This window comes from Rhinatrema bivittatum, chromosome 14, assembly GCF_901001135.1.
Source record: "Rhinatrema bivittatum chromosome 14, aRhiBiv1.1, whole genome shotgun sequence".
NCBI classification, from domain to species: Eukaryota; Metazoa; Chordata; class Amphibia; order Gymnophiona; family Rhinatrematidae; genus Rhinatrema; species Rhinatrema bivittatum.
This window is the reverse complement of record NC_042628.1, coordinates 46488552-46514618: the sequence shown is the minus strand read 5'-3', so window position 1 is coordinate 46514618 and position 26067 is coordinate 46488552. Positions and strand designations below refer to the sequence as shown.

Sequence of the window (26067 nt, the reverse complement as noted above, 5' to 3'; positions counted from 1 at the left end):
CATCTACTCCTTCAAGACATCTCATGATGTCTTGAAGGAGTAGATGTGTATCTTCTCCAAGCTGAACAGCCCTAACTGCTTCAGCCTTTCCTCATAGGGGAGCTGTTCCAGCCCCTTTATCATTTTGGTAGCCCTTCTCTGTACCTTCTCCATCACAACTATGTACTGTCCGAATCTACACCTTATTTGGAGTGATGATTAAAAAAAAAGAAAGGATCTCTGCACGACAAGGCTTGCAATTCCGAAATCCGCCTTGCAGAAGAAATAGCAATCAAAAACACCGTCTTCAGAGTCCATAACCGCAAGGAAATACCACGGAGAGGACGAAAGGTCAGACTCACCAGAAAGGAGACAACCAGATTCAAAACCCACAAGGGATTTTTATTCCCCTCAAGAAGCTAGATACTTCAGGGTGAGAAGAAAGCGGTCTCCCCTGCACGCAGCCCCGATAACACGCTACAGCAGCCACCTGCGCCTTCAGCATGTTCAAGGCTAATCCCTCACGCAGACCTTCTTGTAAAAATTCCAAGATTAAGAGAACAGGCGCTGAAGCGGGCAAAGAAGTGCGATTCTGACACCAATGCTTAAACACCCGCCAAATGCCAATATATGTCAAGGAGATGAAAAACTTGTGCGTTCTCAAAAGCATTTCCACCACTGCCCCCGAGTAACCTCCCTTAAAGAGTCTAGACCTCTCAAGGGCCAAACCGTAAAACAAAACAGACTTGGATTATTGGGAAAAATTGGTCCCTGCCGTAGCAACCTCCCTGTTTGTGGTGTTAAGGAGAAAAAAAAAAATCCAGAAGGTTAAGTGGAATAGTATTTCTAGGATACAACATTATTCTTAATGTTTAGTGGTTAGTGTCCATAGTTTGCTTTTGGAGAAGTACTGGCTGGCTGGCACCTGAGCAGAGCTATAGGAGGGTGACGTCAGCGAGTCTTTGTTCTCCGTCGCCACCTGCTGGTCGGAGTGCACAACCCACTGGTGTGGACTGACTCGCCTTACTTTGAGGCAAGGAAATTATCAGGTAAGAAGTAACTTCACCTTTTGAATAAGAAATTCACTCAAGATGGGGTACAACATAATAGGTAGCATATAGTAAGAAATCATTAGCATCAGTTCACAGTAGAAGGTGCATATTAAGGGGCGGATTTTCAGAGCTCTGCTCGCCTAAATCCGCCCAAAACCGGGCGGATTTAGGCGAGCAGGGCCCTGCGCGCCGGTGAGCCTATTTTACATAGGCTCCCCGGCGCGCGCAGAGCCCCGGGACTCGCGTAAGTCCCGGGGTTCTCCGAGGGGGGCGGGCCCGAACCGCGCGGCGTTTAGGGGGCTTGCCGGGAGCGTTTCGGGGGCGGACCCGGAGGCGTGGTTACGGCCCGGGGCGGCCCGGGGGCGTGGCCGCGCCCTCCGGACCCGCCCCCAGGACGCGTCCCGGCGCGCAGGAGGCCCGCTGACGCGCGGGGATTTACGCCTCCCTCTGGGAGGCGTAAATCCCCTGACAAAGGTAAGGGGGGCGCTTAGACAGGGCCGGGTGGGTGGGTTAGGTAGGGGAAGGGAGGGGAAGGTGAGGGGAGGGCAAAGGAAGTTCCCTCCGAGGCCGCTCCGATTTCGGAGCGGCCTCGGAGGGAACGGGGGTAGGCTGCGCGGTTCGGCGCGCGCCGGCTATACAAAATCGATAGCCTTGCGCGCGCCGATCCAGGTTTTTAGCAGATACGCGCGGCTCCGCGCGTATCTACTAAAATCCAGCGTACTTTTGTTTGCGCCTGGAGCGCAAACAAAAGTAGGCCTATTCGCGGAGTATGAAAATCCGCCCCTAAGGGTTGAAATGAGGTAAATCGATAATTTTTAAACAAATATACAAATTTTGAAATTAAAGCAATACTAATGCCTAATCTCACAATAAACCCACTAACTTTAAAATAACAAAGCAATCAACAATAATTCTTAGTTGAATAAATATCAACTTAGAGTGGAGGAGTAGCCTAGTGGTTAGAGCAGTGGGCTATGAACCAGGAGACCAGGGTTTGAGTCCTGCTGTCACTCCTTGTGACCTTGGGCAAGTCACTTTAACCTCCATTGCCTCAAACTTACAAACCTACAAACTTACAGGCTGATACAGACGCGTGTTTTCCCTTACCCCTTATTCAGTAAGGGGAGGAAAACGCGCGTCCAACCCGCGGCACCTAATAGCACCCTCAACATGCAAATGCATGTTGATGGCCCTATTAGGTATGCAATCGGGATATAGTAAGTAAAATGTGCAGCCAAGCGATATTAAGTCGGAGGTCCCGAAGGATAAAAAAAAAAAAGAAGAAAAAATTTAAAATGGGCCAGCAGCTGTCGGGCCGAAAACCAGATGCTCAGTTTTGCCGGTGTCTGGTTTCCAAGCCCGTGGCTGTCAGTGGGCTCGAGAACCGATGCCGGCAAAATTGAGCGTCGGCTGTAAAACCCGCTCCTGTCCAAAAAGAGGCTCTAGGGACACTAGCTGGGCATAATTTAAATCAATTTTTTTACTCTATCGCGTGCACAGTGTCCTGTGCGCGCGCCGGGAGAGCGGGCGTTTTTTACTGTATCGGCCTGTTAGATTGTAAGCCCTCTGGGGATAGGGAAATATCTACAGTACCTGATTGTAATCCACTTTGAAGTGCTGTGAAAAGCAGAATATAAATTTAAAAAAAAAGAATCATCACCATAGGTTGTAGAAGGTTGAAGATGTGCGTTCAGGCACCTGGAAAATTTGCCCAGAAGTTCATAGTAGTCAGTGTGGGAGGAGGGAGGGAGGGATGGCCCTATGTTTGTTTCTTTCCTTTGATTCTCTCCAAATGCTTATTTGTCTTGTCTGGGTGTCTTAACTAGATTAGAAGCTCCACAAAGCAGGGACTGTCTCTTAAGTGAATTTGTACAGCACTGCATACACTTGTAGTGCTGTATAAATATTTAATAGTAGTGTAGTAATATTCATTTCAGTGAGGAAGCATTGGCAGCACTGCACTTACTCCTGGTTACCAGAGTTGTTGATTTAGTGTCTTATTTATTGCTGTGACGACATTAGTCTGTCGCACAATATTTTCAAGCACTTGGGAGAGCACTTAACGAGATTGCTCTCTACAGTGCCTGCGCACATTCATGATAATTTGTATTTATAGAGTTGCCTTTCATCCAAACACAATGCTGTCACGTGTTCCGAGGAAGCTTTAGAAGTATCCCTGCAGTGGCTTCTAGGATGGTTGTCACTGGAACTTTTCAGTGTTTTAGAGTTTCTGAAGTAGGGTGAAAATGTAATGACAACACTGCTAACCAGTTGTATTGGACCAATGCAGTTCCCCTAAACTCTGGTTTGAAAATCAAGAGCAATCAGTGAAGATCTGAGTGCAGAATGCTTGCACACGGGTGACTTGTGTCAGGCATCCTGTCTGGTGACAGAAGAACTCCTTTCTGGTTTGTATTTTAGTGAGAATACAAGAGCTGCTCCGTAACGCTGCTATTTCAGGTAGAAACCTTTGATCCCTGATGGTCATTTAGAGAGAGTCAGTAGCAGAACTAGGATTAAACTCTTTAGGTCATCCTAATCATTAAAAGTTTATGTAGTTCTCGCTATCCACTGTACGCGGCGAATTACACACAATGCATACGCAGTTGTTATAACTAAGATAAATGAGATTTGTCCCCTAGCTTCTAGTTCTCCTCTTTGTATCAGTCCGTGTGTTCTCCCTGTCAGCTGTTATACCAAGAGAATCTGCATTTGGAAGATCATCTTCATCATTGTTTATTTTCTCTTGCTTTTCCAGCAAAATATCTAAAGTGCATTACAGAAAAGGTTTAGGTTTACAACATAGCAAGTATTCTGTCCCCATGAACAGAAGACCCTTCTGGAAGGAAGGGATGGAGACCACCTTTCAATCTGTGCCGGTCCCCCCCACCCAAACTGTATACAGATTAAACAACCAGGAAACAACAACTTTTAAGAAAGATACACATTTGGTACCCTGTCAGCTGTAGCTGCTCGCCAGGCATGATAGGCTTATCCATGGCGCCCAAACGAGAGCGTTACTATAGTTCCGTCTCGGGAGAGCTTCCCCCGTAAGTAACCATAGTTATATAACCGCAGGCTCCAGACTAGAGTCCAAGAACTGCCGAGCCCCACTGGCTGTATTGAACACGCGCCAGACCCCGTTGTGTTCCATCCGCAATGTAGCTGGGTATTGCAGAGAAAATGTGATGCGTTTCTTAAACAAGAGATTGCAGATTTCAGAGAATTCCCTGCATTTCGCAGACACTGCTGCGGAGAAGTCTTGAAACATTAATATTTCCCCCCCCCCCCTCGTATTCCAGCACAGCTATTTTCCTGTAGGCCTGTAGTATAGCCATTTTATGAGATTAACATTGAAAAAACAGAATTTCTGCACCTGGAACGGAAAAATATTGAGATCATTCAAACCCCATTAATACTCAAAAACAGCCAAAAAATTGAACTAGCCGAAAAAGTACAGAACCTTGGTATAATAATGGACCCAGAAATAAATCTAAAACAACACATATTGCTAAAAGTAAAAGAAGGCTATGCAAAACTCATGATCCTCAGAAAACTAAAACCACTACTAACACCAACTAATTTCAGAACAGTACTTCAGGCTCCAGTTTTCTCCAGCATGGACAAATGTAATGCACTTTTACTAGGACTCCCAAGTACAACGCTAAGACCCTTACAAATACTTCAAAACACAGCAGCTAGAATACTAACCGGAAAAAGGAGAGACCATATAACTGAAACCCTAGCAGAATTACACTGGTTACCCATTGAACAAAGAATAAAACACAAAGCCTTATGTAGCATACATAAACTAATACATGATGAAAAAGCAGACTGGTTAAACACAGCATTAAGAGTACACGTCCCACACAGAAACCTTCGTTCAGCGAATAAAGCACTCCTACCCATTCCTTCAGTAAAAACAGCAAGACTAACACAAGTGAGAGAGAGGGCTCTATCCTTAGCAGGCCCCACACTCTGGAACACAATGCCGGTAGAGATCAGATTACAAAACTATCTCAAAACCTTTAAGAAAAGTTTAGAAAACATGGCTTTTTAAACAAGCATACTATAAAGAGACCGGAGAATAGAAAAAAATACAGGAATAGGCAGAAGAGCACCAACACACTGCACTACTCTCAGAATGTGCAGCGCTCTATCACCACAAACATAATTGTAAAATACAAAGAATAAGAATTTTACCAGTGATTAGTACCGTAAAGGCACACCTGGACATGACCTACTTCACTTTTTCAATTGATTGCTTGTTCTTTTGATATATTGAAACCGAACCTTTTTGCGGCACCTGTTAGAATGTACTATAGTACGCACTCAGTCACCTTAATTTATGTGCCAACATGTAAACCGTTGCGATGGTATTTAACTTAGCGACGGTATAGAAAAGATTTTAAATAAATAAATAAAGTAAATGTGTATAATTCAGGAAACGGGCTATGACCACCCGAGGTCTGGCAACACCTGACTGACGGGCTCCCAGGCGATGCACCCTTTCCACCACGCACTGGCCTCATAGGTTCTGCAGTCCCAGTGTTTCAAGTACCCAGCCCTCCAAAAGGGGGGCGAGATCCCTATCCGGGATAGCTTCAGGGAAGCCCACGAACCTCAAGTTGTTCCTGCGGGTCCTATTCTCAAGGTCCTCCACCTTCGCTTCCAGCACCCGCATTTCTGTTCCAGGGTGCTCTGGTGTTTGGTGCAGGGCCTGGGAGTCAGTTTCCAGGCCCACTATCCTTGTCTGAGTGTCCTCTACCTGTTGTATTTATTTCGGCCATTGTTTCATTCCCTGTGGAGATTTGCTGGGAGAGGGCTGCGAATCTGTCTTCCAGAGCCTGCACTACAATGCTAGTGACCTCCTCTACCAGAGCTCCGGTGGGGGTTTGTCCGCGCTGACTCAGACTCGACCCATCGGCCATCTTTGTTTCAGCTGCCTTCCCCGGCAGCTTTTTTTTTCCTGCTGCGGCTTCCTGGACATGTCGCTGGTGCCGTGCCAGAAGTCGGCAAGCCGCCGTTTGGGTAGCCACAATCGAGGTGAGGCTTTTTGTCCTGTGCTGAAAATTTGCGGCTGAAAACGGCTCCGTTTTGAGGGGGAGGATCGGGAGCGGGCTAGGCGTGCGACCTACCCGTGCATCAGATCACGTGGTCTCTACAATATAGCAAGTAAAGCTACAGTAAGGATATAAGACAATGGGTAATGGGGAAATTCAGTACAAATATAGGTACAAAAGTAATATAGTGGGCAGATAGAGAGTACGCTATGAGGTTTGTGTTCGGCATTTGAGGTTCTTGCTCCGATGGTATGAAACCAGTAAGCTGGTTGGGAATTCAGTGTAAAAAGGTAATAAATAATGCACCCTGCACTTGCTCCTTTTTGTTTTGTTTTGTTTCAGTAGTCCAAGTCGAGTAATTTAAGATTCTGGCTGAAAACCTGCTACAAATAACCAGGTTTTTAGCTTCTTTCGCAACTCGGGGGTTACTCTGATGGCTAGAGGAGGGGGACTGATCCTGTCGAGTGGTAAGTTGCTTTTTTGTTTTTTTACATTTAGTTGTAGATCAAGGTGAGTTACATTCAGGTACAGTAGGTATTTTTCAGGGCTGGTACCACCACTAGGCAGGCTTGAGGTAGTGAGCCCAGTGGGCAGCTCTTTGTGCAAAGGGAGCGTTAGTTTATGAGACAGGGCAGTGTTGGTCTTAGTCTTGTTTGAAGGTTCTCCTTGTTTTGTAGCTGGTTTTTTTTTTTTACTTCTCTTTTTTTTGTCTGAGCTGCATCAAACTTCTGCATCTCATCATCTTTTGGTAGAGCCTTGTGTGGAGAGGGCGAGCCTTTGCAGTTGCAGGGTTGCCGGATTAGGGCCTGGTAGTGCAACTTAGTGCTGGAGCACTGAATGCAGCTCACTGATCATCAGTAAACCACCTAGCATTCTCGTGCCCATTTCCAGGTGCTCAGCATTTTGGTGCTGGGGCTTTGTAGATGTTTATCTTGTACAGCACTGTGTCCAGTGGAAGCACTGAATAATATTTCCATATTATTTGTGATTCAGGCCCACACACCATAGCTTCTGTGGGGGGTGGCAAGCTAAAGCGAATACAGAGGGGAGCCACATCACCCCAGCCCCACACAGTGTGCCTACTCCAGGACCCCTTGTGGACTTTTTGGCAGAATTTGTTCTTGTTATGCATCAAGCCTTTTTGGCCATGCAGAAACCAGGAAGGTCTACCCAGACCTTATCTCCCAGACCTTATCTCCCAGACCTTATCTCCCAGACCTTATCTCCCAGGTACTACCCAGACCTTATCTCCCAGACCTTATCTCCCAGACCTTATCTCCCAGGTACTACCCAGACCTTATCTCCCAGAAGGCAGGGAATCGCCTAAATTAGCCCCCAAGAGATTCAGGATCCTCGGCTAGGTCCCCCCATCCAGGAGTCCCCTCTCATTAGGGCTGGAATTGGATCAGTCCACCCACTCTGACTCTCAGGAAGAAGGAGCATGCTCCATCAAGGAGGACAAAAAATCTTCAGTTGTCCACCTGTTCCGCATGGCGGAGTTGCCTGCCTTAATTGTTAACATTTTTAGCAGCACTAAAGATTTCTGGAAGAGGGCAAATCGGAAGGAGATCTTATCCTCCAGGGAATTCGCAAACCTCTAAAAGTCTTACCCCTACATACGACCCTGAAGGACATGATGCTGTCAGAGTGGAATGCCTCTCAGGGAGGCTTGAAGGGAAGCAGGCTTATGGGGAAAGTGTGCCACCAGAGGAGAAGAATACTTTGTTGGGGGTGCCCAAGGTAGATGCTCTTGTATCAGCAGTTACCTGCAAAATGTCCAGTCCCGTCGAAGGCGGGACAGCCTTAAGAGATCCCCAAGACAGAAAGATCTAGGCACTCTTGAAATAGGCCTTCACATTCAATACAATGGGCCTATAGGCCTCCATCTGCAGTGGCTACATACCACGGACAGCAGGGCGCTGAGTACAGCAACTACTGAACTCTGAAGGTACAGTGAGAAGTGAAAACCAAACTAGTTTCAGTTCTTGAGGATCGGGTTTGCATATTCCCACTGTTCAGAAGTTCGTACCCAGTGTTGATGTGGCTACAGAAGACTCCCTTATCAGTAAATATGATGTCTTGCTCTCTTTCTTTTTATGCTGGGGTTGTTGCATGTCTCTTTGCTGTGCTTGTGAGTGAAACGTTGCTTATAATTATAAAAAGATCTGACAGATGGCTTGAACCTTTGTCATCAAGCAGAAAAGATCCCACTAGAAGTGACAGACCATTCTTTCAATAAAAGAACCCCAGGAGCCTACACTTGCAGGCATCTGTGAGCCAGGATATAGACAGAAATCTGTATGGCAGCCTGTGCTTTAACACCATTTCCAGCTGCTGTAAACAAAACCTAGTGTACAGCAAGAATTTCCCAAGACTTGTGTTTGTGTTGCTATCTGGATTCCTTGTGATCTTCACTTGGTCTATAGGACATTATCACACACCATCATTTCTGTACTGTATGCAGCTCTTGCGTAGTAAATTTTAGCCTTTTTTTTTGGCTGTATCTGACAATCAAGACACTCTTTTGGGACTGTTTGTGACCTTAGAGTCAGGGATATAAGTGCTATAGTAGGGTATTGTGGAAGGTCTTGAGATCTTTTGTTTGTCCAATAAAATATTTTTATATACTGTATGTGCATTTTGGGCTTCACAATTCCTTTTGCAATAGCAAATTTACAAAGTATTTATTGACATTAAGGTGATTTGTAGTGTGTGCCTACATTTGCTTCATGATTCAGGATAGGGGTAGGCGCACAGACTCTAGTGATTGGTAATAACTGCTGTATGGGCTTTTGTTTCCAACAGCACATGGTCTCCAGCAGCTCAGGCACCAGTAGGCTGAGTGATACACTGATGTCATACGTGCCTGTTATAGTTTCACATATTACAACATTGAGATCTCCACCCCATGGAGCACAGCAAAACGTAAAATAAAGCATGTCGGCATCCGACTTTGGGATTTGGTACTCAACAGGGCCAAGTGACTGATAGCATTGGCTTCAAAATTCTGTTATGATTCATTTCACTCCGTTTTGCAGTTGATTTGATTGTAGTGCAGAGTTTGATAATCTTTCGACTGTGCTCAGTCTGTAAGTAGTGTCTCTTTTCTGTCTTGTGCTCACGTGTAATTTCATGAATTCCCTTTTGCCATTGCTAGCTAAGATTATAAGTTGGAACCTGGATCTTTTTCATTAATATTGTATAAAGTCATCGTTTGCCTCCCTCCCATTATTACTAGCCTATAACTGTCAAAAAAGCTGTTATTTATACATATTGCCGCACTCTATACCTGTTTGAATTATTCTTACCTGTTCCTATTATCTGCCTGCCCTATATCTCTTCCACCCTGTAATATTGAATGTTAAAAGTTTTTCAGATGTAACTTCCTTTCAGCTTTCACTGTAAACCAATGTGATGTGCAAACGAATGTCGGTATAAAAAAGATATAAATAAATATTAACTGGAAGCTGCACTCAATATTTCTGAGCATAGAAAATCTGAAATACTCGCTTGCCCAGTCCTCATGGGATTCTCATTATGTAAATTAAGACCCTAGTTGATCACAGACTTCTTTGTAATGAGGGATCCTCTGTGCTTATCCCTGGCTTTCTTGACTCTTTTTTTTTTTTTCTTTATTTTCTTTAGATTTTTATATTCCGCTTTTCGGCACTTCAAAGGTACTGTAGGTATTTCCCTCTCCCCACAGAGCTTACAATCTGTTACAGGTCAATACAGTAAAGTGCGGCTGCGGTTACCCTGTTTCTAACCCGCCTTTTACTCACAATTTGGCCGCGTTAGCCCAACCCGCGATCCACTATCCCCTTTAACCCATTCTTACCGCCTCTTTAAATCAACGAGTAACCCCTTCCGCCCGCGGCATGTATGTGAGATGTAAACGATCGGATTAGCTATTCCCCCCCCCCCCCCCCCCATTCAGTAACGCGCGCCCCGACTATCGCCTTTTTAACCTGCAGTTTAGCCGCGCGTTTAACCTGCTAACTTACCGCCTACCCTTACCCCTGCGTTAGAGGCAGGGGTAAGGGTAGGCAGCAAACTTTCCCCCAGCCCTCGCTCACCTGCCCTGGCCGGTGAGCGAAAAAGGGGCAGCCCAGTCCTCTCTACCCTCCTCCCGAAGCAACGAAAGCGAAAAAGGAGAAAAGCGACATGTGAAGTGTAACTTACTTTTCTTGCAGCCCTCCTCCGGAGACGCACCGTGGCTCCCCTGCCTCCCGGGGACAGCCGGCGGCGAAAGACAGCACGGGCCCTCTGACACGATCGCTCCAGCTGCGGCCACTTCTCCTGCGTGCGTTCAGCCTGTGCGTGCAATTTGGCCGCTCAAGGTGTGACGTCACTACGTTTGGCGTCCCGGCGTGTGACGTCTGCGTTCGCTGATGCACTGCCTTGAGTGCCCAAATTGCATTCATTCACCTTCGCCAGCGCTCAAGGCAGTGCATCAGCGAACGCCGACGTCACACGCCGTGACGGTCGCTTTTCTCCTTTTTCGCTTTCATTGCTTCGGGAGGAGGGTAGAGAGAACTGGCAATCCCGAGCGTAGGAGAACCGTCCACTTCCTGGTATTTGTCATTTCAAATGTTATTGGAAATGACAGGTACCAGCGCACCCAGATTACTGTATAGGTGTTGAATAGCGCTCTATACAGTAAAATGGATTGCGCGGGCCTAACCCTTCTCGGACGCTTCTTGGACGCGGCTTGCATTTGCAAGCTATTTAAATACAGTATCGAGCGGTAGGTGAGCCAGACTGTGCGTGCGGCAAACGCTGGTGCGCCCGGCACTAACGCAGCTCTTCCTACCGCTCCTTACTGTATCGGCCCGTAATTTTGTACCTAAGGCAACATCATTTTTGTCTCTACCACCCCCACTTGTGAAGAACTAGTTTGGATGTTGCTCCAGTCTAACCCATAAAGCCTCAAATTGTGACCTCTGAAAAAACTGTTGTTTCTTGTGCTGTATTTATACCTTTTGAGAAATTTAAATGTCTGTCATTTTATGTCTCCTGCTCCCTCTTTCTGTTTCTCCTCTAGGATCTTCATATTTGGGTCCCTAAATCTCATCTCATATGGCTAAAACTGTTCTTCTAACTCAGGTTAGAAGATATTATTGCGGGTGTCATGGGATACTGTGTGTTTTTATTCCACTGGATCCTGGGAATAAAAGTTTAACTGCACTATTCTAATGGATCCACACTCCTCAGCTGTTCCTGTCCTATCTCTTTATAATCTGGGACATTGTGCTGCAGGGATGGGGATGCCATTTGAGCTCAGGTGCCAAAAATGCCAAACACATAGGATGACTAGGTTGATTGACCTATTTAACATCAGTTGCGAGGTGAACCATCTTGTGTCTTTAGCCCAGCTGTTTCCTACTGCTGCCTCTAATGGGGCTACTACACTGTGAACGTTCATTCATGACTATCCAGGATTTTTCCCCCTAGTTTTTAATGCTTTTGCTTCACCAGCCTATTCCAGACATCAGTAGCAATAGCCACAGAGCACAGCTACTCCAGAACCTGCTACACATGCACCCTGTGCCTGGCCATGAAGGGTCAATTGTGCCATGATTAGAATCCCTCCTCCCCAGGGGCTGTGTCATCCCCAATCTGTTGTCGGGGGGGGGGGGGGGGGAGGCAGGAGGAAGATGAGAGAACAGAAGCTGGACTCCGAAATTGAACCCATGTTCTGCCTGGTAGTGTAAAGTGCTGCTGCTTACCCATTGCCCCGCACTTGGTGAGTTTCTTGAGTGCCGATAGCAAGCATCTAATGCTCATGCTCAGTTCTATCACTGCTGTACAGTGTGACATCAGGGACCTGAACACTGTTGGCAGGGTTCTTTTTCTGTATATTTCATCTAAACTTTGCATTATCACTAAACAGAAAAAAAAAACTCTGGCAACAGCAATGTTCAGCTGTAGGAGACGCTAGTAAACACTGAATACCAATAGCCAGTATGAGTAAAATCCTTTTATTATATCTTATAAGGAGCAGTGTTTACCAAACAATACAGAGTAAACGTCTGCTTAGAATTCTCAAGCCCTTCTAGTCAGCTACATTTATTTTTATTTTATTTATTAAGGGGTAGATTTTAAAAGCCCTGTGCGCATAAGGCACTCGCGCGCCGGCGCACCTATTTTGCATAGGCCACCGGCGTGCGTAAAGCCCTGGGACGCGCGTAAGTCCCGGGGCTTCATAAAAGGGGCAGTCCGGGGCGTGTCCGGGGGGCGTGCCTGCGCTCCGGGGCGGTTCGGGGACGTGGCTGAGTGCCCTGACACAGCGGCCTGTGTCGGGGTCTGGCCAGCCGGCGCGCACAAGTTACTCCACGAAACAAGGTAGGGGGGGAATGTAGGTAGGGCTGGGGGGGAGTGGGTTAGATAGGGGAAAGGTGGGGGGGGGGACGACAAAAAAAAAGTTCCCTTTGAGGCCGCTCCGATTTCGGATCGGCCTCGGAGGGAATGGCGGTAGGTTGTGCAGCTCGGCGTGCGCAGGCTGCAGATTTTGCGCTCGCCGACCCCGGATTTTAAAAGATACGCGCGGCTACACGCGTATCTTTTAAAATCCGGCATACTTTTGTTCGCGCGCGTGTATTTTTTTTAAATCAGCCCCTAAGATTCTTATAGTCCGCAGCTGCTTTAATATTCAGTGCGGAGTTCATATTTCAACACACATAATCAGAATCAATAAATAACAATACACAAACACTTTAAAAAAAAAATAAAAGAAGTAAAACCTTTTGGAATTAATGTTTAATTTTAATGCTTCAGAAAAATACCATGCCTTCACCTTTTTTTCGAAAAACTTTTATGTTCCTCTCTTTACAAAGTGCCAAAGGTAATGCATTCCAGAGAACTGGAGTAGAATATGAAAATGCACATAAATGTGTCTCTTGCAATTTATAATACAGTCGCCCACCTGAGTATCTGAAGATCGCAACTGATGCTCAAGGCAATTTGTCAAAGAACTGGGAGAATCACTATATAGCATTTTGTGTCCCAAAATCACTATTTTAAATCTGCTTCTCATGCCAGTTGGGAGCCAATAGAGGTTGCACATAACGAGGATAAGATCTGTTCGTCCTACTCCAGTCAGCATATGAGCTGCAGCATGTTGAATGACTTGTAATGCCCTTAAATGTTTTTGGGATAGCTTCAAATACAAGCCATTCAATAATCTAGTTGCACATAAGTATGGTCTAAAAAACAGATCTAAATAAATCAATGGGCATAGCCATTTAAGTGGTCTTAACCTCAGATTTAAAAAAGCAAACCTTTTCTAACTGGTTTATTATTTTAATTTTCTCATACATGCTAATAAGACTCAATTCTTGCAAGTCATATGATTTCTTGTAAATTGAGACAAGAAGAAAGAATTGAAATTTAATACAGACTTTTGACATACTAACTAATCTTTGGCATAGTTTTAGCATTTCAATAGCCTTGGCTTGTGCTAGTATTATCTTTCTGTTTTTTTCGTCACAACTGTTCTGGCTTCACAAAGAACATGGAAGCTTCAATACCACTAGCTTCCATCCCATGCCATAGGTTGATCCTATGCAGGCCTGGCCCATGAAACAATGGATTAGGCTAGATTCATTCTCCTATAGGGTATCTCCTTCTGTCTTTGCAAAGAGTGCTAAATTCTTTATCCCAGGACAAGCAGAATGCTAGTCCTCACATATGGGTGACGTCACGGACGGAGCCCTATTGCGGGAAAACTTCTGTCAAAGTTTCTAGAAACTTTTGACTGGCACTGTGAGGCCACTGAGCATGCCCAGCATGCCATGATATTCTCTGCCACAGGGGTCTCACTCTAGTCTTCGTTTTTCCGCGCTGCTGTAAGCATCGCGGAGAAGGAGCCCTGTGAGTTTCTTTACTCACTTCTGACTGAAAAAGTCAATTTTTTTCAAAGAATTTTCTCCCATGCGGGATCTCTCTCCTTTTTCTCACCAGACGGTGAGAAATTGATAGCGTTTTCATGTTTGTGAGAGCGATATTTTTCTCTCACAAAAATTTCTGTTTTCATCGACGGCTGTCGATACTGACATGGCTTCGGGTTTTAAAAAATTCCCGATTTGTAATCGGACCATGTCAATCCCTGATCCACATCTAGAGTGTGTCGTCTGTTTCGGCGAAAAACATGACATCTCGTCCTGCCAGCAGTGTCGAGAAATGACTCCGAAGGGAAGGAAACCTAGGCAAGAAAAAATGGAAGATCTTTTTCACCTACAACTCCTTCCTTCACCTTCAACGTTTACAAAATCATCCCCAGCAGGAATTACAAAAAAAGTCCTGCTGAAAAAACATCAACTGGAGGGATCTGGAGATAAAGCATCGCCAACACCGTCGACGGCATCCATAAGGTCAGTAACTGAAATAAGGTCCAAGCATAAACATCGCCATCGTCATGCCTCGGCATCACCGTTAGCTCCCTCCCCGGGGGAACCGGGCGCGAAGCAGCAAAAACATAAAGATACACCGCTACTGTCGGGGCCTACTTCGGTACAACCAGTACAGCCATCGCAAGAGATATCGTCTCCTGCTCCACTGGCGCCGGCCGTTCCAACCATCCCATAGGACTTGTCCTTACTCATCAAAGAAGCGGTAATGCAAGCCCTAAAAGACCAACTTCCGGCGATATCGCCGGTGATGTCTCCGACATCGGTGATGTCACCGATGCTGGTAACCTTACCGATGACTATGGCAATGTCGATGCCGGGATCATTCCCGATGCCGGGGAAAACCCCGATGCCAGTGACGTCGATTCCACTGATGCCCTCGACGTCAATTCCAACGTCGATGTCTTCTGTCTTATTGGATACTATGCCGATGCCTTCATCGATTCCGGCACCAATGCCCATCTTCACCCTTGCACCGACACAAGGGAAAAAGGGAAAAACATCAGTGACTACAAGAAAATCATCGAAGACACCAATATCTTCGATGCCAAAGCCTTCACCAACGGTGCCACTCCTTCCTGGGGCTCCAGGATCTTCAGAGTCAACACTACATAACATAATTATGAAAAGATATCAGGATTTATTAGATTCTTTACCATCTAATCCAAGAGAGGATAATCCAGAAGACTCTTCGCCTGATGATCCTTTACCAGGACCTTCTGGCCTTCCTCCCCCACCTAGGGTTTCATCACCTCCACAACAAACTCAGGAGTATGATACTTGGAGTGATACTGCCCCAGAGACATCAGAAGGCTTTATGTCTGACCCATCACCACCACATCCCAGGAAGCAATCTCCTCCAGAGGATTTCACTTTTACCACTTTTGTGCAGGAGATGGCGGATTCCATCCCCTTTAAATTGGAAACAGAGCAGGACACCAGGCAACAAACCTTGGAGGTACTCCAGTTTGTCGCCCCCCCCAAAACAAGTAGTGGCCATTCCAATACATGTTCTCTTAAATTGCAACATCGTCTGTGGGAACATCCCTGCTCTGTCCCAGCAGTAAACAAGAGAATGGGACAGTACCTACCTAGTACAATCCACTCCTGGATACCAGAAGTCACAACTTCCTCACCACTCAGTGGTTGTGGAATCAGCATAAAAGAGGATACATTCATCAAACCCCCCAGGTAAAGACCATAGATTACTGGATTCCCTGGGTCGTAAAGTGTTTCAAGAGGCCATGTTAAACTCTAGGATTTCTTCCTATCACCTTTACATGACCCAGTATCAAAGAAATTTATGGAAACAAATTCAAGAATTTGTCCCATCTCTCCCTACTCAATATCAGGAGGCTGCCCAGGCCATCATTCACAAGGGTCTGGAGGCCGTAAAACATGAAGTCAGGACGGCCTATGACGGCTTCGAAACTGCTTCAAGAGTGGCTGCATCAGGCATCAGTGCCAGGAGATGGGTATGGCTCAAGGCCTCAGACCTTAGGCAGGAGGTTCAGGATAAGTTAGTGGATCTCCCCTGCCTGGGAGACAACCTTTTCGGATCCAAGGTCCAGGATGCTGTGTCTCAGTTAAAAGAACACACGGAAACACTGAGACAGTTGTCTTCCCTCCCAGAGGATCCCCCTACACACACTGGGCGTAGGCCTCAACAAAAGGACACCAGAAGACCTTTTTACAGGCAGGGAGGTATTAAACTGCTGCATCTCGACCCAGGCCTTCTAGAACACAACAAAGGCCGCAACCACGACAGCAGAGAGAAGCTAGGCCTCAACCTGCTCCACAGACAGGACCTGCTGGTGGTTTTTGAAATCTCATCCAGAGAACTCAGCCTTTTCTCAAATCCTCAGCCAGAACTTCCAATGGGAGGCCGGATATCCAAATTTTACAACAATTGGATACCAATAACATCAGACCAATGGGTCCTATCAATAATATCTCGAGGATATCAACTCAATTTCCTCTCAATTCCCACAGATTTTCCACCAAGTCAACTTCATCTCAGCGAAAATCACATGCTTCAATTGCAAGTAGAATTATCCACCCTTCTGAAAGCCAGGGCGGTAGAGTCGGTGCCCCAGTCTCAGAGAGGCAGAGGATTCTATTCCCATTATTTCCTCATACCAAAGAAAACCGGATGCCTACGTCCCATCCTAGACCTCAGAAATCTCAACAAATTTCTGAAGTAAGAAAAGTTCAGGATGGTTTCTCTAGGCACCATGCTTCCACTTCTTCAAACAGGAGATTGGCTTTGTTCTCTGGATCTTCGAGACGCTTACGCTCACATTCCAATTTTCCCTCCTCATTTGCAAGTACCTGCGCTTCATGATGGGTCAGCAACACTTCCAATACAAAGTATTGCCATTCGGCCTTGCCTCTGCTCCCAGAGTATTCACCAAAATGTCTGGCAGTAATAGCAGCACACTTGCACAAAGAAAGTGTCCATGTATTTCCTTATTTAGACGACTGGCTAATCAGAAGTCAATCTCAACAAGGAGCTCTGGCTTCTCTCAGTCGAACAATTACTGTACTTCACTCCATGGGCTTTCTTATCAATTATCAAAAGTCCCATCTTACTCCATCTCACCTGCTTTAATTCATAGGAGCAGAATTGAACACCATCCTTGCAAAGGCCTTTCTACCTGAGGATCGAGCAGAAACACTGTCCCTGTTGGCAAACTCGATTCACTCAAAGAAACAAGCAGCAGCTCATCAGTTTCTAACCTTACTGGGCCACATGGCCTCCATAGTTCATGTCACTCCTATGGCAAGACTAGCCATGCGGGTAACTCAATGGACTTTAAGATCTCAATGGATCCAAGCCATTCAACCACTGCATTCTCCAACTCAAGTAACCCACCAGCTACTTTCCTCTCTACTTTGGTGGGTGAACAAGGACAATTTGCGCAAGGGCCTACCCTTCCAACAACCATTCCCACAGATAATGTTAACTACAGATGCATCCACCTTGGGTTGGGGAGCTCACATAGACACTCTCCAAACCCAAGGTACTTGGACAAAACTAGAAGCAACTTTTCAAATCAATTTTCTGGAGCTTCGAGCTATACATTATATGCTGCATGCGTTCAAGGACTGCCTTTCACACAAGACTGTTCTCATCCAAACGGACAACACAGTTGCCATGTGGTACATCAACAAGCAAGGAGGTACGGGCTCGTATCTCCTGTGTCAAGAAGCTGCACAGATTTGGGCCTGGGTCCTGAACCACTCAATGTTCTTCAGGGCCACTTATCTGGCAGGCATTCACAATGTAGTGGCAGATCGACTCATTCGTCAGTTCCAACCACACGAGTGGTCCCTGGATCCCTCAGTAGTGACCAGGATATTTCAACGTTGGGGACAACCAACAGTAGACCTCTTTGCGTCACATCTGAATCACAAAGTGGACAAATTCTGTTCTCTACACAAACAGAAGAACCAGCCAGTCAAGGACGCCTTTGCTCGCCCTTGGAACTCAGGCCTTCTATACGCGAATCCTCCGATACCGCTGATAACCAAAACTCTAGTGAAGCTACAACAGGACAAAGGGTCCATGATACTCATAGCCCCGTATTGGCCTCGACAAGTATGGTTTCCCACACTTCTAGACCTCTCAGTCAGGGATCCCATTCGCCTAGGAGTAGCTCCCACTCTCATAACTCAGGATCAGGGTCGGTTGCGCCATCCCAACCTTCAATCCCTATCCCTGACAGCATGGATGTTGAAAGCTTGATTTTACAACCACTCAATCTTTCAACCAATGTATCTCAAGTGCTTATAGCGTCACGTAAACCTTCCACACGAAATAATTATTCTTCCAAATGGAAGAGATTTACTTTGTGGTGCAGACAAAAGAATATTGATCCTTTCACTTGCCCCACTACTTCTCTACTAGACTACTTATACCATCTTTCAGAATCTGGTCTCCAGACTTCATCTGTAAGAGTACATTTAAGTGCAATCTCAGCTTACCATCACAAGATGGGAGATGCACCTATATCCACACAACCTCTTGTCAGCAGGTTTATTAGAGGTTTAACTCAAATTAGACCACCAATTCGGCCTCCAGTCACAGAATGGGACCTGAATCTGGTTTTAACAAGACTGTGTTCTCCTTTCGAACCCATAGATTCCTGTGATCTTAAATTTCTCACATGGAAGACTATCTTCCTCATAGCCATTACATCGGCTAGAAGGGTTAGTGAGTTACAAGCACTTGTCACGTACTCACCCTACACAAAGTTCTTACATGACAGAGTGGTTCTCCGTACACATCCAAAATTCCTTCCCAAAATAGTTACGGAATTCCACTTGAACCAATCCATAGTTTTACCCACATTCTTCCCAAGGCCTCATTCTCACCAAGGAGAAAGAGCCTTACACACCTTGGACTGTAAACGTGTACTTAAATCGCACTGCAGTCCACAGGAAATCCAATCAGCTTTTTGTTTCTTATGATCCAAACAAACCGGGTAAAGCAGTGGGTAAACATACTCTATCCAATTGGCTAGCAGACTGCATAAAGTTTTGCTCTGAAAAAGCAGGCCTTCCTCTCCAAGGGCGAGTAAAGGCACATTCAGTAAGAGCAATGTCAACTTCAATAGCACACTATCGTTCAGTGCCTATCCTTGACATATGTAAAGCAGCAACATGGAGTTCTCTCCACACCTTTGCAGCTCATTACTGTTTGGGCAAAGAAGGACGACAAGATTCAGCCTATGGACGATCTGTCTTAAAGAACTTGTTTCCAGTTTAATCCCAACTCCTTCTACATCCAACCTGCTGTGTTCTTCGGCTGCCTCATTTTCAACAACAATACTTCACTATTGCTTCACTACAAAATGACTCAGCCTCTAGCTTGCTAATCACCCATATGTGAGGACTAGCATCCTGCTGTCCTGGGATAAAGCAAAATTGCTTACCTTATAATAGGTGTTATCCCAGGACAGCAGCATGTAGTCCTCACGAAACCCACCCGCCACCCTGCAGAGTTGGGTCTCATACCTTTTATTATTTTATTTTTTGCTAAAGCTTATTGCTACAATACGAGACTAGAGTGAGACCCCTGTGGCAGAGAATATCATGGCATGCTGGGCATGCTCAGTGGCCTCACAGTGCCAGTCAAAAGTTTCTAGAAACTTTGACGGAAGGTTTCCTGTAATAGGGTTCCGTCAGTGACATCACCCATATGTGAGGACTACATCCTGCTGTCCTGAGATAACAAGGTAAGCAATTTTGCTTTCTCTGTGGTTTTGATTTAACCCCACCAAAAGAGAGTAGAAGAGACAGGCCTTGTAAAATACCTGTTGTGCTATAAGACAATAAAAGCAATATCAAATAAAACAAAGGAATTAATGGACTTTAACTCAGTTTGGTTTAGATGAGGAAAATAAACATTGCTAATAACTTTCTCTATTGTATTAAGTGTACAAAGAATTTAGGTTTTTTTTCTTGTAATCAATTCCTGTAGTTGTCTTAATTCAAACACAAAATAAAATGCATAGTTTAATTCCTGTAATGCAAACAATTTTTTATGAGTAAAAAGTATTGATATCACATTTGTACAGAAGCTTAATAAAACATAAGATTTGTTTGAAGATCCTCCTGGTTTGTTTTATGTATTTATTTTTTTAAGGGAGAAAGATTATGAAACAATGTGATGTTATCTGTTAATAGATATAGAAATTAAATACTTCCTGCAGATGAAGGAGTGCATGATAGGATTGAATATAAACAAAAACGAATATTTGTACAGAATATATTTGAACATAGTTTATAAATTCCAAGATGGTAGCTGAACAAGAATGTCTCCCCCTCTCCCCCCCAAGGAATTTGTCTTGCAGACCTTGCAAAAGAGAAAAAAAAAACATCGCTCAGCCCCTAAGTTATGTCTACTTCTAAAGTTCTCTTAATTAAATAACTTGTTTTGTTTATTTAAACCCAGAATGCTTTAATATAAATAAATGAAGGTAATATTATACATCCAACACAAAAAAGAAAAAATTTCCTTTTAAATGAAATAAAATTAACCTTAATTAGAGATGCACATGTGCGGGCGCTGTGCACAGGAGGGCCCAATTTTGTAAGATTACACATGGCGACACAATCTGGCCTCCTCGAGTTCCCTCCCAGTCCGCTCCAATTAAGGAGCTGATTGGGAGGGAACTTCCCTCCCCACCCCCTAAATCCTTTCGCCTACCTTTTTTTTTTTTTTTTTTTTTATTCCTTACTGGTAGTGCGGTAATAATGGGAGACTTCAATTACCCCAATATTGACTAGGTAAATGTATCATCGGTACATGCTAGAGATATAAAGTTCCTGAATGGAATAAATGACATTTTTATGGAGCAATTGGTCCAGGAACAGAAAAGAGAGGGAGCAATTCTAGATCTAATTCTCAGTGGAGCACAGGATTTGGTGAGAGAGGTAACTGTGTTGGGGCCGCTTGGCAATAGTGATCATAAAATGATCAAATTTGAATTAATGACTGGAAGGGGGACAGTAAGCAAATCCACGGCTCTCGTGCTAAACTTTCAAAAGGGAAACTTTGATAAAATGAGAAAAATTGTAAGAAAAAAACTGAAAGGAGCAGCTACTAAGGTAAAAAGTGTGCAAGAGGCGAGGTCATTGTTAAAAAAAATACCATCCTAGAAGCACAGTCCAGATGTATTCCACACATTAAAGGTGGAAAGAAGGCATAACGATTACCGGCATGGTTAAAAGGGGAGGTGAAAGAAGCTATTTTAGACAAAAGATCTTCATTCAAAAATTGGAAGAAGGATCCAACAGAAGAAAATAGGATAATGCATAAGCATTGGCAAGTTAAATGTAAGACATTGCTAAGACAGGCTAAGAGAGAATTTGAAAAGAAGTTGGCCTTGGAGGCAAAAACTCACAATAAAAACTTTTTCAAATATATCCGAAGCAGAAAGCCTGTGAGGGGGTCAGTTGGACTTGTTAGATGATTGAGGGGTTAAAGGGGCACATAGAGAATATAAGGCCTTCGCGGAAAGATTAAATGATTTCTTTGCTTCGATGTTCACTAAAGAGTATGTTGAGGAGATACCCGTTCCGGAGAAGGTTCTCATGGGTAATGATTCAGATGGACTGAACCAAATCACGGTGAACCTAGAAGATGTGGTAGGCCTAATTGATAAACTGAAGAGTAGTAAATCACCTGGACCAGATGGTATATACTCTAGGGTTCTGAAGGAACTCAGAAATGAAATTTCAGACCTATTAGTAAAAATTTGTAACCTATCATTAAAATAATACATTGTACCTGAAGACTGGAGGATAGCTAATGTACCCCAATATTTAAAAAGGGCTCCAGGGGCGATACGGGAAACTACAGACCGGTTAGCCTGACTTCAGTGCCAGGAAAAATAGTGGAAAGTGCTCTAAGCATCAAAATCACAGAACATATAGAAAGACATGGTTTAATTGAACAGTCAGCATGGCTTTACCCAAGGCAAGTCTTGGTTCACTTTTTTGAAGGAGTTAATAAACATGTGGATAAAGGTGAACCGGTAGATGTAGTGTACTTGGATTTTCAGAAGGCGTTTGATAAAGGTCCTCATGAGAGGCTTCTAGGAAAAGTAAAAAGTCATGGTATAGGTGGCGATGTCCTTTCGTGGATTACAAACTGGCTAAAAGACAGGAAACAAGAGAGTAGGATTAAATGGACAATTTTCTCAGTGGAAGGGAGTGGGCAGTGGAGTGCCTCAGGGATCTGTATTGGGACCCTTACTTTTCAATCTACCTTATAAATGGCCTGTGACCGACGGCCCGCAAATGCGCAGTAGAGACCAGCTCTACCGCGCATGTGCGGGCGAGCACGTCGCTCTGAGGCAGCTTCAGAAAGAAAAAAATATGGCGGCGTCCAGTGGCAGCAGCGGCGGTACCGGCAGCAGGTGGCGACGGCGGTAGCGGCGATGGCGGTAGAGAGCGGCGGCGGTGGCGGGCAGCGACGGCGGTAGCGGGCGGTAGCGAGGGAGGGAGAAGAGAGAGAGAGGGAGGGACGGACTGAGTGGGAGGGAGGGACGGAGAGAGAGAGTGGGAGGGAGTGACTGAGTGAGAGGGAGGGATTGAGTGAGGGGGAGGGACTGAGTGAGAGGGAGGGAGTGGGACTGAGTGAGAGGGAGACGGGGGACTGAGGGAGGGAGTGGGACTGGGAGAGAGAGGGAGGGAGTGGGACTGAGGGAGAGTGAGTGGGACTGAGTGAGTGAGAGGGAGGGGGGAGGGAGTGACTGAGTGGGAGGGAGGGATTGAGTGAGGGGGAGGGACTGAGGGAGGGAGTGGGACTGAGGGAGAGGACGGAGGGAGTGGGGACTGAGTGAGAGTGAGTGGGACTGAGTGAGTGAGAGGGAGGGAGAGAGGGGGGAGGGAGTGAGTGAGACTGAGTGGGAGGGAGGGACTGAGTGATAGGAGAGGGAGGGTGGGGAGGAGTGGGTGAGGGAGGGGGTGGTGAAGAGTGAGGGGAGAGAGAAAGAGGGGGAGGTGAGAGACAGAAGGATGTAGCCCGTTTTAACGGGCTTAACGGCTTGTATATTTATAAATGATCTGGAAAGAAATACGGCGAGTGAGGTAATCAAATTTGCAGGTGATATAAAATTGTTCAGAGTAGTTAAATCACAAGCAGATTGTGATAAATTGCAGGAAGACCTTGTGAGACTGGAAAATTGGGCATCGAAATGGCAGATGAAATTTAATGTGGATAAGTGCAAGGTGGTGCATATAGGGAAAAATAACCCATGCTATAGTTACACAATGTTAGGTTCCATATTAGGTGCTACCATCCAAGAAAGAGATCTAGGTGTCGTAGTGGATAACACATTGATATCGTTGGTTCAGTGTGTGCGGCAGTCAAAAAAAAAGCAAACAATGTTGGGAATTTTTAGAAAGGGAATGGTGAATAAAAAGGAAAATGTCATAATGCCTCTATATCGCTCCATGGTGAGACCCCACTTTGAATACTGTGTATAATTCTGGTCGCCGCATCTCAAAAAAGATATAATTGTGATGGAGACGGTAAAGAGAAGGGCGACCAAAATGATAAGGGGAATGGAACAGCTCCCCTATGAGGAAAGACTAAAGAGGTTAGGACTTTTCAGCTTGGAGAAGAGACGGCTGAGGGGGGATATGATAGAGATGTTTAAAATCATGAGAGGTCTAGAACGGGTAGATGTGAATCGGTTATTTACTCTTTCAGATAATCGAAAGACTATGGGACACTCCATGAAGTTAGCATGGGGCACATTTAAAACTAATTGGAGAAAGTTCTTTTTCACTCAACACACAATTAAACTCTGGAATTTGTTGCCAGAGGACGTGGTTAGTTCAGTTAATATAGCTGGGTTTAAAAAAGGATTGGATAAGTTCTTGGAGGAGATGTCAATTAACTGCTATTAATTGTTGACTTAGAAAATAGCCACTGCTATTACTAGCAACGGTAACATGAAATAGACTTAGTTTTTGGGTACTTGCCAGGTTCTTGTGGCCTGGTTTGGCCACTGTTGGAAACAGGATGCTGGGCTTGATGGACTCTTGGTCTGACCCAGTATGGCATGTTCTTATGCTTTGTTGGAGCAGAAGCAACTTGCGCATGCTTCCCCAGCACAGCAGCAAATGGCTGCTGTACCTGCCACCTCCAGGACCGCCCCTTTCTCTGGGCTTGGCACTTCTGCACGTAACAGGGGTTGCGCACATGGCTGGGCCCCTTTGAAAATGCACACGGTGCGCACAAGGCCTGGCCACACACATAGCACTTTTTTTACACGCATGGCCGTTTTAAAATTCGGCCGAAAATGTACAGTATTTAGAGCAGAGTTATAACTCAAATCTTGAAACGTTTAAGCCCCAATTGGCACAGCAAGTATAGGGTTTTCAACAGAGGTAAAATGGGAAGGAAAATACAGAAGAAGATTAATATATTGTACAAATGAAGATTCACAGGAAAAAGGGAGATCTGATAGAACTAAGGAAAGAGTGAGAGAGTACACGGTATAGACAGCTTTCAGGGAATAAGGAGATCCAGCATCAAGAAAGAAAATAAGGACTGGAACCTGGAGCAGGATCTCCGATATATCAGAAAAAAATCTTAGTATCTTATTTGACAGTAACTGGCTGATACAGTAAAGTGTGCTCCGGTGAAGCGCACTGTAAGCCCGTGCTTGGCCGTGCATTTTCCACGCGCTATTTTTACCCCTTATACAGTATGGGGTAATAGCGCGTGGAAAACGCGCTGCCAACCCCCCCGAAGCTAATAGTGCCCGCAGCATGCCAATGCATGTTGATGGGCCTATTAGTCATTCCCACGAGATCCAGAAAGTAAAATGTGCAGCCAAGCCGCACATTTTAATTTTGGCCGGCACCGGGAAAGTGTACAGAAAAGCAGAAAAACTGCTTTTCTGTACTCCCTCTGACTTAATATCATAGTGATATTAAGTCGGAGGCCCCAATAGGTAAAAAACATTTATAAAAAAATTTTTAAATCTGCCCACGGGTTGGAAGTCAGACGCTCAATTTAGCCAGTGTCTGTTTTCTGAATTCGCAGCTGTCAGCTGGTTCGAGAACCGACGCCGGTAAAATTGAGCGTCTGCTGTCAAACCCACTAACAGCCGCCGCATCTGTCTTTTGACCGCGGTCCCTAATTAGCATACTTGGGCTTCCTGAATCGCGCTTCCAGGAGAGTGGCCTGTGCACTCGTCGGGAGAGTGGGCGCTCCCCGGCTCTCCCACGCGGTTTTCTGTATCGGCCTGTAAGTGAGCAGTTCCTTTACTAGGGAGGGAAGGTAAATAGTAGGAAAAAATGAAAGATTTTTCTAGTTTAGTATCTGGTAATACTGTTTGTTATTATAAACCGAATAGTCTTCTAAATAAACAAGAGTCCTGTTTATTTTTAAAAGTGTTACAAGCTGCTCAAAAGAAAAATGAGTATACTTATGGCCAGTTCTTATCTCTTATTTTATAGGACTAATATATCATATTTAAAACCAGATTGCAATAGTTTTGTGCAATAAAATTAGTTAGCACAACAAGCAAATATATTCTATATATGTGCACACATACACAGTTGCAATAATTTGCAATACTTAATTAAACTTAATTATGCTTAGCTAAATCTATCTTGTTTCACATGTATGTATTACTAAATTTAGGCGTGCCCTTGAGAGGCAAAACAAAATATAGATTAAATATAGACGAAATGGACTAAAGCCAACAAATGCTATCTTCGTTGTTTTTCTTCTTATGGGAAATGTAGCAGAGACTCCTTCAATTGAAATTATTCTAAGTATATGGTTTCATTCTTACCAGAACTTTAATTGTCTAATCTGGTTTAAAGGATTTTTCAAATCAAATCTGATATTTGTTTCTATGACAGGTAAAATGTTATACCTCCTATACTGTATTTTATGTCTATTTTTCATATGGTAAATCCCTTTAAGGGAAAGTATGAATGCTTAGATGTTTCTTGAACACAAGTGAGAACTAGCTAATTATCTACAAAGATAAAAAGAAGACACAAAGACAGAGGGAAAAGTATGAATGT

General features: G+C 44.8%; 1 protein-coding gene across 8 annotated transcripts in view; it reads left to right on the top strand.

Annotated features, from left to right (window-relative positions):
- Positions 1–26067, top strand: part of CDIP1 (cell death inducing p53 target 1) — a 107177-nt gene that overhangs the window by 32190 nt on the left and 48920 nt on the right. The window contains exon 2 of one of the 8 annotated variants that reach the window (XM_029576467.1): positions 11139–11200. The exons of the other annotated variants lie outside the window; for them this stretch is intronic. The gene's annotated coding sequence lies outside the window, so the exon portion shown is untranslated. The remainder of the gene's footprint in view (positions 1–11138; positions 11201–26067) is intronic. 8 annotated transcript variants of the gene reach the window in all.